Source organism: Ascaphus truei, chromosome 4 (assembly GCF_040206685.1).
Source record: "Ascaphus truei isolate aAscTru1 chromosome 4, aAscTru1.hap1, whole genome shotgun sequence".
NCBI classification, from domain to species: domain Eukaryota; kingdom Metazoa; phylum Chordata; class Amphibia; order Anura; family Ascaphidae; genus Ascaphus; species Ascaphus truei.
Genome location: NC_134486.1, coordinates 2,004,322 through 2,018,747, shown reverse-complemented (window position 1 = coordinate 2,018,747; position 14,426 = coordinate 2,004,322). Strand labels below are relative to the sequence as shown.

Below are 14,426 nucleotides of genomic sequence, written 5' to 3'. Positions count from 1 at the left end.
CAGCCCGGCAGAGCGCGGTACTGATCATCTGTTGATAAAATTCTGCTAATTAAAACATACAAAAATGAGAGAAAAAAAATAATACAGGGTCCACCATTCCCAAAGCGCCTTTCTCTCTCGGCAAATAAGTAATGTCTCGCTTTAACACGTTCAAACGATTTCCCCAGAGCAATTGGGAAAAAAGGCTATATAAAGTAACAGTAATTTCCGCAGGGGGAGGAAAAACAAAACTTAAATACACAAAAATAGGTATCAAAAAGATCTTAATCATTTTAACTTTTTCTCTAATAGAGAATTTCTTCCACCGTTCTACCTACCTCACAGACGCTCAGTTTCTCCTTCCAGGTGGGAACACCAGAATTCTCTTTTCCAAAGAAATCCCTAAAACTTTAAAAGAGGCATTTATATAGTCTATCTGAATCAGGCGGATCTCAGGGTCTCCTTCTGTTTGCAATGGTCTGAGTTCCAGGAAGTGGAGACACTCACTACATCCGGGTCACTGCTCTGTGTCCCACTGCGCATGCTCACACCAAGAGGCTGCTGGGAGTTGTAGTTTATAGCCCAGCACAGAGTAAGTGCCACATGCTGTGCTGGGAGAGAGAGTCACTCCTGCATGGAGATGTGCGCCCTCCTCTTACTCTCAGGGACGCGGCCTCACTTCCTCCTTCCGGACACTGTTGATAAGAAGGAGGTGACCTGGCTTTGTCCTGAAAATGCAGCTTGTCCTGATTTTATCATTTCAATTATTTCCCAGGTCCAGCTGAGACAGTAACACCCCCACATAAACATCCCTGCCCCCCACACATAAACATCCCTGCCCCCCCCACACATAAACATCCCTGCCCCCCACACATAAACATCCCTGCCCCCCACACATAAACATCCCTGCCCCCCACACATAAACATCCCTGCCCCCCACACATAAACATCCCTGCCCCCCACACATAAACATCCCTGCCCCCCACACATAAACATCCCTGCCCCCCACATAAACATCCCTGCCCCCCACACATAAACATCCCTGCCCCCCACACATAACCATCCCTGCCCCCCCACATATAAACATCCCTGCCCCCCACATAAACATCCCTGCCCCCCACACATAAACATCCCTGCCCCCCACACATAAACATCCCTGCCCCCCACACAAACATCCCTGCCCCCCCACACATAAACATCCCTGCCCCCCCACACATAAACATCCCTGCCCCCCACACATAAACATCCCTGCCCCCCCCACACATAAACATCCCTGCCCCCCCCCCCACACATAAACATCCCTGCCCCCCCCCCCCCCACACATAAACATCCCTGCCCCCACACATAAACATCCCTGCCCCCACACATAAACATCCCTGCCCCCGAACAATAAACATCCCTGCCCCCCCACACATAAACATCCCTGCCCCCCCACACATAAACATCCCTGCCCCCCCACACATAAACATCCCTGCCCCCCACACATAAACATCCCTGCCCCCGAACAATAAACATCCCTGCCCCCCCACACATAAACATCCCTGCCCCCCCACACATAAACATCCCTGCCCCCCCACACATAAACATCCCTGCCCCCCACACATAAACATCCCTGCCCCCCCCCCCACACATAAACATCCCTGCCCCCCCACACATAAACATCCCTGCCCCCCCACACATAAACATCCCTGCCCCCCCCACACATAAACATCCCTGCCCCCCACACATAAACATCCCTGCCCCCCACACATAAAACATCCCTGCCCCCCACACATAAAACATCCCTGCCCCCACACAGAGCCCCCTCTGATCCCGCAAAGAGACCCCATGCTCACCACACAGCCCCCTCTGATCCCGCAAAGAGACCCCATGCTCACCACACAGCCCCCCACAAAGACCCCCCCCCTGCTCCCCACACAGCCCCCTGTGATCCCGCAAAGAGATCCCCCCTGCTCCCCACAGTCCCCACCCGCCCCCCACAAAGAGGCCCCCCCCGCCCCCCACACAGAGTCCCCCCCCCTGCTCCCCACACAGAGTCCCCCCCCTGCTCCCCACACAGAGTCCCCCCCCTGCTCCCCACACAGAGGCCCGGGGGGGGGGAGGGGGAGGGGGAGAGGCTGCTTCTGGGAAGTGTGCCAGGCTGCAGCCCCCATACACATGTATGTAAGAGACACATATAGAGGGGTACAGCTGATATGTGAGTATATTGCAGGATTACCTGCTCCTTGCTGCTCCCTGTGATTACCCCCTGTATCCCCCCAGCACATTAGTGTCTGTGCCAGGCTGCAGCTCCCATACACATGTATGTAAGAGACACATATAGAGGGGTACAGCTGATATGTGAGTATATTGCAGGATTACCTGCTCCTTGCTGCTGCCTGTAATTACCCCCTGTATCCCCCCCAGCACATTAGTGTCTGTGCCAGGCTGCAGCTCCCATACACATGTATGTAAGAGACACATATAGAGGGGTACAGCTGATATGTGAGTATATTGCAGGATTACCTGCTCCTTGCTGCTGCCTGTGATTACCCCCTGTATCCCCCCAGCACATTAGTGTCTGTGCCAGGCTGCAGCTCCCATACACATGTATGTAAGAGACACATATTTATTTATTTTATTTATAAAATATTTTACCAGGAAGTAATACATTGAGAGTTACCTCTCGTTTTCAACTATGTCCTGGGCACAGAGTAAAACAAATAATACATGGTTACAAGTACAGTAACATAAATGAACAAGGTATACATTATATACAAGACATTGCGTGCACAGTTAAAGAAAATATATATTATGGGCGTATGAAACAGTTACAGACCAGATTAAAGTGTGAAACAGCCTTAGATTTGAAGGAACTTAAACTGGTGGTGGATGTGAGGGGAAGGTTAGGTAATGGAGAGCAACAAGGAGGAGAATAAAATTAGAACAGTTGGAAGCAAGCCCATCTGAGATACTTTGACATAGCACTGTATTGTCGGTAATCCTCCGTGCACAACAATGCTTCACTGTTACATCAACATCGTCTAAATATTGTAGATGAGGATTCTCTCCCTCCAGCTGGCCATCTCGATGCCCAGATAACTAAGTGTGGTCGTGGGACGTACCGTCGTCTCGTCCGCCCACGGGACACCAATTAACCAGTCATCGCTGAAAATTGGAACAGCCACCTAGCGCAAAATCGGACACCAGGGAGCCAACGTAAAAGAAATCATCCAAACAATGAATAATCCCCGCTGCCTGCACCCTCTTGCAGACAACCTGGGTACACCGGCAAGAGTCTGAATGCTGACTTGCCATCCACGTTTGCCATTAACACTCCTGCCCCATCCTTCCCATTAACGCTCCTGCCCCATCCTTCCCATTAACGCTCCCTGCCCCATCCTTCCCATTAACGCTCCTGCCCCATCCTTCCCATTAACACTCCTGCCCCATCCTTCCCACTAACACTGCTGCCCCATCCTTCCCATTATATGTATGTCAGTATATGCAACTGAAACAATCTTAGGTAATATCCCATATCTGAATCCTGCCTGCTTCAACTGTTAATTGAATGAAGCATTGACACCTAGGCAGGGAACACCCTGTGTAGAAAACCATCTGTTTGAATGTGCCTCAGATGTGCTAATTAAGCAGACAGAACCACACTGTCAGGTGACTTTTTAGGCCCATATAAACCCAGTCAGAACAGCTAGTATGCCTGCAGCACATATCCAAGTGGCACATTATAAGTGGCAAGACGACTGAACAACTGAAGTTTAAAAGAAGTGAAGAAGTGAACACCCCAACTGGCCCTGATTCCTGCATTTGAACTACGCTGGAAAGGAGGATATCATCTATACCAGACTGCATCATTACTGCTGTGATGCCGCCTTTACCATTTATATTTGCTGTGACTTCACTTCTTCTCAAATTATGCACTTCTTTTTACCAGCCTCAGTACGTCTCTAACTCTATTCATATATCTCCATCTCTCCTTTCTTCCCCACTTCTCTGTTCACATGAACTCCTTTCTTACCTGCATCCTCTGACACCACACAGCTATATCCCCTACACTAAAACACACCCCTACAAATCATCCTCACACATCCTCTTTCTATCCATGCTTCTCGTCCTTGCTTCTGGGGATATCTCTCCCAATCCTGGTCCCTGCCTTATTCCTACATGCGCTCGTCCTCGCCTGCCAATTGCAACCTCTACTCCTCCTGGTGTTAACCCCTCCAACCTCATACCCATCCCCTGCCACCCTCCCTCCTCTCTCCCTTTCTCCTGTGCCCTTTGGAATGCTCACTCCCTTTCTAACAAGTTCCTCTCTGTGCATGACTTCTTTCTCTCTCACTCCCTGCTTCTCTTTGCTATAACTGAGACCTGGCTCACTCAGTCTGACTCTGCTCTGGAAGCTGCCCTCTCCTATGGTGGCCTTTCCTTCTCCCACACTCCGCGCCCTGATGGCAGGGGTGGAGGCGTGGGGCTCTTGCTCTCCTCTCTCTGCCGTTACCGAACCCTTCCTATTCCTCCATATCTTGCTTTTCCCTCCTTTGAGGCTCACACTGTCCAGATCTTCTCTCCTCTCCCTGTCCATGTGGCGGTCATCTATCGCCCACCTACCTCTACTCATCCCCCTTCTGCCTTTCTCTCTCACTTTGAATCCTGGCTCTCTTTCTTCCTCTCCTCAGACTCCCCTGTTCTTCTCCTTGGGGACTTCAATTGCCACATTGATGACCCCTCTCTCCCTTGGGCTTCCCGCTTTCTCTCTCTAACCTCTTCTTTTGGCCTTCAACAGTGGACTGCAGCCAGCACCCACAAGGATGGCCACTACTTAGACCTGGTTTTCACTAAAAACTCCTCTCTCTCTGATTTTCTCCATTTCCCCTTTTCCTCTCTCTGACCATCACCTTATCTCATTCTCTCTATCTCGCTTCTCCCCTTCTCCACCTCCATCTACACCCCGGTTCTGCAGAAACCTGCGCTCTATTCACTTACCTGACTTTGAGTCCACTTTAACCTCCTCCCTCTGCCCTCTGAGCTCTGCTACAGACCCCGACAACCTGGTCAGGAACTACAACTCTGCCGTGTCCTCCTCTCTTGACCTACATGCCCCACTTTCTCTCTGCCGCACTCGCCCTTCTAACCCCAGACCCTGGCTAAATTCCCACACGCGCATGCTGCGTTCCTCCACTCGTTCCTCTGAACGCCTCTGGAGGAAGTCTCACACTCTCGCAGACTTCCTTCACTACAAATTTATGCTGTCCTGTTTCACCTCTGCCCTCTCGCAAGCTAAACAAGCCTACTTTTCTTCACTAATCAACATGCACAAATCTAACCCACGCCGACTGTTCTCTGTCTTTGATACTCTACTCAAACCACCCTCAGCTGCCTCTCCTTCCTCCATCTCCGCTCAGGACTTTGCTGACTATTTTAAGGAAAAGGTGGAATCCATACGCCAGAACATCCCCTCATGCTCCTGCATGTACATGTCTGTGCTCCTCTGGGTGCTGCTGCTCCTGCATGTGCATGTATGTTCTCCTCTGGGTGCTGCTCCTGCATGTACATGTCTGTGCTCCTCTGGGTGCTGCTGCTCCTGCATGTACATGTCTGTGCTCCTCTGGGTGCTGCTGCTCCTGCATGTACATGTCTGTGCTCCTTTGGGTGCTGCTGCTCCTGCATGTACATGTCTGTACTCCTCTGGGTGCTGCTCCTGCATGTACATGTCTGTGCTCCTCTGGGTGCTGCTACTCCTGCATGTGCATGTCTGTTCTCCTCTGGGTGCTGCTGCTCCTGCATGTACATGTCTGTGCTCCTCTGGGTGCTGCTGCTCCTGCATGTACATGTCTGTGCTCCTCTGGGTGCTGCTGCTCCTGCATGTACATGTCTGTACTCCTCTGGGTGCTGCTCCTGCATGTACATGTCTGTGCTCCTCTGGGTGCTGCTGCTCCTGCATGTACATGTCTGTGCTCCTCTGGGTGCTGCTGCTCCTGCATGTACATGTCTGTACTCCTCTGGGTGCTGCTCCTGCATGTACATGTCTGTGCTCCTCTGGGTGCTGCTGCTCCTGCATGTACATGTCTGTGCTCCTCTGGGTGCTTCTGCTCCTGCATGTACATGTCTGTGCTCCTCTGGGTGCTTCTGCTCCTGCATGTACATGTCTGTGCTCCTCTGGGTGCTGCTGCTGCTGCATGTACATGTCTGTGCTCCTCTGGGTGCTGTTGCTCCTGCATGTACATGTCTGTGCTCCTCTGGGTGCTGCTGCTCCTGCATGTACATGTCTGTGCTCCTTTGGGTGCTGCTGCTCCTGCATGTACATGTCTGTACTCCTCTGGGTGCTGCTCCTGCATGTACATGTCTGTGCTCCTCTGGGTGCTGCTACTCCTGCATGTGCATGTCTGTTCTCCTCTGGGTGCTGCTGCTCCTGCATGTACATGTCTGTGCTCCTCTGGGTGCTGCTGCTCCTGCATGTACATGTCTGTGCTCCTCTGGGTGCTGCTGCTCCTGCATGTACATGTCTGTACTCCTCTGGGTGCTGCTCCTGCATGTACATGTCTGTGCTCCTCTGGGTGCTGCCGCTCCTGCATGTACATGTCTGTGCTCCTCTGGGTGCTGCTGCTCCTGCATGTACATGTCTGTGCTCCTCTGGGTGCTGCTGCTCCTGCATGTGCATGTCTGTTCTCCTCTGGGTGCTGCTGCTCCTGCATGTACAATTCTGTGCTCCTCTGGGTGCTGCTGCTCCTGCATGTACATGTCTGTGCTCCTCTGGGTGCTGCTGCTCCTGCATGTACATGTCTGTACTCCTCTGGGTGCTGCTCCTGCATGTACATGTCTGTGCTCCTCTGGGTGCTGCTGCTCCTGCATGTACATGTCTGTGCTCCTCTGGGTGCTTCTGCTCCTGCATGTACATGTCTGTGCTCCTCTGGGTGCTTCTGCTCCTGCATGTACATGTCTGTGCTCCTCTGGGTGCTGCTGCTGCTGCATGTACATGTCTGTGCTCCTCTGGGTGCTGTTGCTCCTGCATGTACATGTCTGTGCTCCTCTGGGTGCTGCTGCTCCTGCATGTACATGTCTGTGCTCCTTTGGGTGCTGCTGCTCCTGCATGTACATGTCTGTACTCCTCTGGGTGCTGCTCCTGCATGTACATGTCTGTGCTCCTCTGGGTGCTGCTACTCCTGCATGTGCATGTCTGTTCTCCTCTGGGTGCTGCTGCTCCTGCATGTACATGTCTGTGCTCCTCTGGGTGCTGCTGCTCCTGCATGTACATGTCTGTGCTCCTCTGGGTGCTGCTGCTCCTGCATGTACATGTCTGTACTCCTCTGGGTGCTGCTCCTGCATGTACATGTCTGTGCTCCTCTGGGTGCTGCTGCTCCTGCATGTACATGTCTGTGCTCCTCTGGGTGCTGCTGCTCCTGCATGTACATGCCTGTGCTCCTCTGGGTGCTGCTGCTCCTGCATGTACATGTCTGTGCTCCTCTGGGTGCTGCTGCTCCTGCATGTACACGTCTGTGCTCCTCTGGGTGCTGCTGCTCCTGCATGTACATGTCTGTGCTCCTCTGGGTGCTGCTGCTCCTGCATGTACACATCTGTGCTCCTCTGGGTGCTGCTGCTCCTGCATGTACATGTCTGTGCTCCTCTGGGTGCTGCTGCTCCTGCATGTACATGTCTGTGCTCCTCTGGGTGCTGCTGCTCCTGCATGTACATGTCTGTGCTCCTCTGGGTGCTGCTGCTCCTGCATGTACATGTCTGTGCTCCTCTGGGTGCTGCTGCTCCTGCATGTACATGTCTGTGCTCCTCTGGGTGCTGCTGCTCCTGCATGTACATGTCTGTGCTCCTCTGGGTGCTGCTGCTCCTGCACGTACATGTCTGTGCTCCTCTGGGTGCTGCTGCTCCTGCATGTACATGTCTGTGCTCCTCTGGGTGCTGCTGCTCCTGCACGTACATGTCTGTGCTCCTCTGGGTGCTGCTGCTCCTGCATGTACACGTCTGCGCCTCTGGGAGAGCTGCTGCTCCTGCATGTACATGTCTGTACTCCTCTGGGTGCTGCTGCTCCTGCATGTACATGTCTGTGCTCCTCTGGGTGCTGCTGCTCCTGCATGTACATGTCTGTGCTCCTCTGGGTGCCGCTGCTCCTGCATGTACATGTCTGTACTCCTCTGGGTGCTGCTGCTCCTGCATGTACATGTCTGTGCTCCTCTGGGTGCTACTGCTCCTGCATGTACAAGTCTGTGCTCCTCTGGGTGCTACTGGTCCTGCATGTACACGTCTGTGCTCCTCTGGGTGCTGCTGCTCCTGCATGTTCATGTCCGTGCTCCTCTGGGTGCTGCTGCTCCTGCATGTACATGTCTGTGCTCCTCTGGGTGCTGCTGCTCCTGCATGTACATGTCTGTGCTCCTCTGGGTGCTGCTGCTCCTGCACGTACACGTCTGTGCTCCTCTGGGTGCTGCTACTCCTGCATGTACACGTCTGTGCTCCTCTGGGTGCTGCTGCTCCTGCATGTACATGTCTGTGCTCCTCTGGGTGCTGCTGCTCCTGCATGTACATGTATGTGCTCCTCTGGGTGCTGCTGCTCCTGCATGTACGTCTGTACTCCTCTGGGTGCTGCTCCTGCATGTACATGTCTGTGCTCCTCTGGGTGCTGCTGCTCCTGCATGTACATGTCTGTGCTCCTCTGGGTGCTGCTGCTGCTGCATGTACATGTCTGTGCTCCTCTGGGTGCTGCTGCTCCTGCATGTACATGTCTGTGCTCCTCTGGGTGCTGCTGCTCCTGCATGTACACGTCTGTGCTCCTCTGGGTGCTGCTGCATGTACATGTCTGTTCTCCTCTGGGTGCTGCTGCTCCTGCATGTACACGTCTGTGCTCCTCTGGGTGCTGCTGCTCCTGCATGTACATGTCTGTGCTCCTCTGGGTGCTGCTGCTCCTGCATGTACATGTCTGTGCTCCTCTGGGTGCTGCTGCTCCTGCGTGTACATGTCTGTACTCCTCTGGGTGCTGCTGCTCCTGCATGTACGTCTGTACTCCTCTGGGTGCTGCTCCTGCATGTACATGTCTGTGCTCCTCTGGGTGCTGCTGCTCCATGATGTTGTCTGTGCTCCTCTGGGTGCTGCTGCTCCTGCATGTACACGTCTGTGCTCCTCTGGGTGCTGCTGCTCCTGCATGTACACGTCTGTGCTCCTCTGGGTGCTGCTGCTCCTGCATGTACATGTCTGTGCTCCTCTGGGTGCTGCTGCTCCTGCATGTACATGTCTGTGCTCCTCTGGGTGCTGCTGCTCCTGCATGTACATGTCTGTGCTCCTCTGGGTGCTGCTGCTCCTGCATGTACATGTCTGTGCTCCTCTGGGTGCTGCTGCTCCTGCATGTACATGTCTGTGCTCCTCTGGGTGCTGCTGCTCCTGCACGTACATGTCTGTGCTCCTCTGGGTGCTGCTGCTCCTGCACGTACATGTCTGTGCTCCTCTGGGTGCTGCTGCTCCTGCATGTACACGTCTGCGCCTCTGGGAGAGCTGCTGCTCCTGCATGTACATGTCTGTACTCCTCTGGGTGCTGCTGCTCCTGCATGTACATGTCTGTGCTCCTCTGGGTGCTGCTGCTCCTGCATGTACATGTATGTGCTCCTCTGGGTGCCGCTGCTCCTGCATGTACATGTCTGTACTCCTCTGGGTGCTGCTGCTCCTGCATGTACATGTCTGTGCTCCTCTGGGTGCTACTGCTCCTGCATGTACAAGTCTGTGCTCCTCTGGGTGCTACTGGTCCTGCATGTACACGTCTGTGCTCCTCTGGGTGCTGCTGCTCCTGCATGTTCATGTCCGTGCTCCTCTGGGTGCTGCTGCTCCTGCATGTACATGTCTGTGCTCCTCTGGGTGCTGCTGCTCCTGCATGTACATGTCTGTGCTCCTCTGGGTGCTGCTGCTCCTGCACGTACATGTCTGTGCTCCTCTGGGTGCTGCTACTCCTGCATGTACACGTCTGTGCTCCTCTGGGTGCTGCTGCTCCTGCATGTACATGTCTGTGCTCCTCTGGGTGCTGCTGCTGCTGCTGCATGTACATGTCTGTGCTCCTCTGGGTGCTGCTGCTCCTGCATGTACATGTATGTGCTCCTCTGGGTGCTGCTGCTCCTGCATGTACGTCTGTACTCCTCTGGGTGCTGCTCCTGCATGTACATGTCTGTGCTCCTCTGGGTGCTGCTGCTCCTGCATGTACATGTCTGTGCTCCTCTGGGTGCTGCTGCTGCTGCTGCATGTACATGTCTGTGCTCCTCTGGGTGCTGCTGCTCCTGCATGTACATGTCTGTGCTCCTCTGGGTGCTGCTGCTCCTGCATGTACACGTCTGTGCTCCTCTGGGTGCTGCTGCATGTACATGTCTGTGCTCCTCTGGGTGCTGCTGCTCCTGCATGTACACGTCTGTGCTCCTCTGGGTGCTGCTGCTCCTGCATGTACATGTCTGTGCTCCTCTGGGTGCTGCTGCTCCTGCATGTACATGTCTGTGCTCCTCTGGGTGCTGCTGCTCCTGCGTGTACATGTCTGTACTCCTCTGGGTGCTGCTGCTCCTGCATGTACGTCTGTACTCCTCTGGGTGCTGCTCCTGCATGTACATGTCTGTGCTCCTCTGGGTGCTGCTGCTCCTGCATGTACATGTCTGTGCTCCTCTGGGTGCTGCTGCTCCTGCATGTACACGTCTGTGCTCCTCTGGGTGCTGCTGCTCCTGCATGTACATGTCTGCGCTCCTCTGGGTGCTGCTGCTCCTGCATGTACATGTCTGCGCTCCTCTGGGTGCTGCTCCTGCATGTACACGTCTGTGCTCCTCTGGGTGCTGCTGCTCCTGCATGTACATGTCTGCGCTCCTCTGGGTGCTGCTGCTCCTGCATGTACATGTCTGTGCTCCTCTGGGTGCTGCTGCTCTTGCATGTACATGTCTGTGCTCCTCTGGGTGCTGCTGCTCCTGCATGTACATGTCTGTGCTCCTCTGGGTGCTGCTGCTCCTGCATGTACATGTCTGCGCTCCTCTGGGTGCTGCTGCTCCTGCATGTACATGTCTGTACTCCTCTGGGTGCTGCTGCTCCTGCATGTACATGTCTGTACTCCTCATCCTTTAAAAGCATGAAACCACCAAGTGAAAAAATCTAATAAGAAAAGGTTAATAATGGGAGTGGAGGTGTCTGGCATTGAACAGAACCACAGAACCACTGCGGGTGCTGAGAGAGATGTGACATTGTACGGGTGAGGTCCCAGTGCGTTCTGTTGCGCGCGTGGCAGGGGGGCGGCGCGTGCACAGCGCTGCACCGCGATCTGCGGTCCTGGGAGAGAGGGAGTGTTTGTGATGGGAGGGGGCGTGGTGGTGGGTTTGCATGGGCGTGGCCATGACCTCACGCGGCTGCTTTGCCCTCATTGGCTGAACCGCTGGCGGGGGCGTGGCCACGCATCCGTTGCAAGCGCTGAGTTTAAATTCCCCTGTCTGACTGAAAACCTGTCGCACAGCGCTGGGGAAAGGTGCGCGACAAGGTAGTAACTGGGACCGGCCTGATTGGGGGGGCTGCCCCCTTACAGAGAGAGGAGTATTGGATGTACACCCTGGATACAGTGTTTTCTAAGGGCATTAATGATTTTCTGTCCCTTAGCTGCCTCCTCACGAATATATAATGTGGGAGAGACATGCATGTGTGTGTGTGCGTGTGTGTATATATATATACATACAGTTAGGTCCGGAAATAATTGGACACTGACACAATTTTCATAATGTTGGCTCTGTACGCCACCACAATAGATTTGAAATGAAACAACCGAGATGCAATAGAAGTGCAGACTTTCAGCTTTAATTCAAGGGGTTGAACAAAAATATTGTATGAAACGTTTAGGAATTGCAACCATTTTCATACGCAGTCCTCTTATTTTAGGGGCTCAAATGTAATTGGACAAATTAACACAATCATAAATAAAATGTTCATTTTTACAACTTTGTCGAGAATCCTTTGCAGGCAATGACTGCTTGAAGTCTGGAACGCATGGACATCACCAAACGCTGGGTTTCCTCCTTTGTGATGCTTTGCCAGGCCTTTACTGCAGCTGTCTTCAGTTGTTGTTTGTTCATGGGTCTTTCTGCCTTAAGTTTTGTCTTCAGCAAGTGAAATGCATGCTCGATCGGGTTCAGATCAGGTGATTGACTCAGCCATTGCAGAATATTCCACTTCTTTGCCTTAAACTCCTGGGTTGCTTTCGCAGTATATTTTGGGTCATTGTCCATCTGTAAAGTGAAGCGCCGTCCAATCAACTTCGCTGAATTTGGCTGAATCTGAGCAGACAATATATCCCTATACACTTCAGAATTCATCCGGCTGCTTCTGTCTTCTGTCAGTAAACACTAGTGACCCAGTGCCATTGAAAGCCATGCATGCCCATGCCATCACACTGCCTGCACCGTGTTCTACAGATGACGTGGTATGCTTTGGATCATGAGCCGTTCCAAGCCTTCTCCATACTTTTTTCTTCCCATCATTCTGGTACAGGTTGATCTTAGTTTCATCTGTCCAAAGAATGCTGTTCCAGAACTGGGCTGGCTTGTTTAGATATTGTTTGACAAAGTCTAATCTGGCCTTTCTATTCTTGAGGCTTATGAATGGTTTGCACCTTGTGGTGAACCCTCTGTATTTGATCTCGTGAAGTCTTCTCTTTATGATAGACTTGGATAATGATATGCCTATCTCCTGTTCTTCACTTGGCTGGATGTTGTGAAGGGGTTTTTCTTTACCATGGAAAGGATCCTATGATCATCCACCACTGTTGTCTTCGGTAGACGTCCAGGCCTTTTTGTGTTGCAGAGCTCACCAGTGCGTTCTTTTTTTTTTTTACCAAGCTGTTGATTTGGCCGCTCCTAATATTCTTGCTATCTCTCTGATGGATTTTCTTTTTTTGCAGCCTAGGGATGCCCTGTTTCACTTGCATTGAGAGCTCCTTTGACCGCATGTTGTGGGTTCACAGCAACAGCTTCCAAATGCGAATGCCACACCTGGAATCAACTCCAGACCTTTTACCTGCTTAATTGATGATGAAATAACGAAGGAATAGCCCACACCTGTCCATGAAACAGCTTTTGAGTCAATTGTCCAATTACTTTTGGTCCCTTGAAAAAGAGGGGGCTACATATTAAAGAGATGTAATTCCTAAACCCTTCCTCCAATTTGGATGTGAATACCCTCAAATTAAAGCTGATAGACAGCACTTTAAGCCAATATTCATTATTTAACTGTAACTTGAATTTATTTTCTTACACAGCCGAAATAACAAAACTTGTATCAGTGTCCAATTATTTCCGGACCTAACTGTATATATATGTATGTATATGTGTATATTTATATATATGTGTATGTATGTATGTATGTATGTATGTGTATATATATAACATCAAGAGAGGTCTAACGACACATAGTGTTTCTCACCATTTTCGCATCCATCATAATCAGAATCCAGTTGGATTGAGATGCCAAGCCATTGAGACAGTGCCAGCCAGTTGGAGAGGGGGGAATCAACTCAATCAGATCAGTAGGCGTGAAGCATATTGGATCTATGAGTTGAAGACCCTCTCTCCCAATGGGCTTAATATTGATTTTGAACTAGGAGTCTTTTTAAAGTAATTTATTTTTTAAATATAAGTTCCATAGTGTAGTGGTTATCACATCTGCTTGACACGCAGAAGGTTCTGGGTTCTTAACCCAGTGGAACTACCTATTTATATTTTTTTATATATACAAATAATTGTGTTTTAACAAATATATACACATTTTTATAGGAATATTTTTAGGTAGACTGCAATAGATATGTCATTTCATCTCCATCCGTCTGATTTGCGTGCATCTATATGAGACCATGTGTATACATATATAGAATGTATTTATTCATTGGCAGGATATATATATGGTCTATTGCTATTTACAATGGATAACCATACGTTGGTTTATTAATACTTCATTGAGAGTCTATATGCATTTTTGTAATTGTGTTAATGTTATTGTATTGTCTTTTTATTTTTTAATATAAGTTCCATAGTGTAGTGGTTATCACATCTGCTTGACATGCAGAAGGCTCTGGGTTCTTAACCCAGTGGAACTACCTATTTATATATATATATATATATATATATATATATATATATATATATATATATATGTTTTATATATACAAATAATTGTTTCTTAACAAATAGATATACATTTGTATGGGAATATTTTTAGGTAGACTGCAATAGATATGTCATTTATATAGAACGTTGGTTTATTAATACTCCATTGAGAGTCTATATGCATTTTTGCAATTGTGTTAATGTTATTGTGATCGTGTGCTATTTGTATTGTTAGTGAGGCTGTGTTTACACAGGACATGACTGACAAGTGATTAGACCAATCCCGTTTGATCTTTGGCTTGGTGGGCGGTACAACCCTTATCCAATGGTTTTCATCCTGTCAGTATTTAAAGA

The 14,426-nt window shown here is 50.8% G+C and overlaps 1 protein-coding gene and 2 non-coding genes across 4 annotated transcripts in view; 2 read left to right on the top strand and 1 right to left on the bottom strand.

Moving 5' to 3' along the window:
* The window catches only part of LOC142492501 (uncharacterized), a 93,037-nt gene extending 92,575 nt beyond the window's left edge, over window positions 1-462 (bottom strand). For both annotated transcript variants that reach the window (XM_075595187.1, XM_075595184.1), the window contains exon 1: window positions 318-462. The gene's annotated coding sequence lies outside the window, so the exon portion shown is untranslated. The remainder of the gene's footprint in view (window positions 1-317) is intronic.
* A 13,142-nt stretch (window positions 463-13,604) lies between these two features.
* TRNAV-GAC (transfer RNA valine (anticodon GAC)) lies at window positions 13,605-13,677 on the top strand. The gene has a single exon. It is a non-coding gene; the product is annotated as a tRNA-Val (tRNA).
* A 312-nt stretch (window positions 13,678-13,989) lies between these two features.
* TRNAV-GAC (transfer RNA valine (anticodon GAC)) lies at window positions 13,990-14,062 on the top strand. Its single transcript has one exon. It is a non-coding gene; the product is annotated as a tRNA-Val (tRNA).
* The last annotated feature ends 364 nt before the right edge of the window (window positions 14,063-14,426 follow it).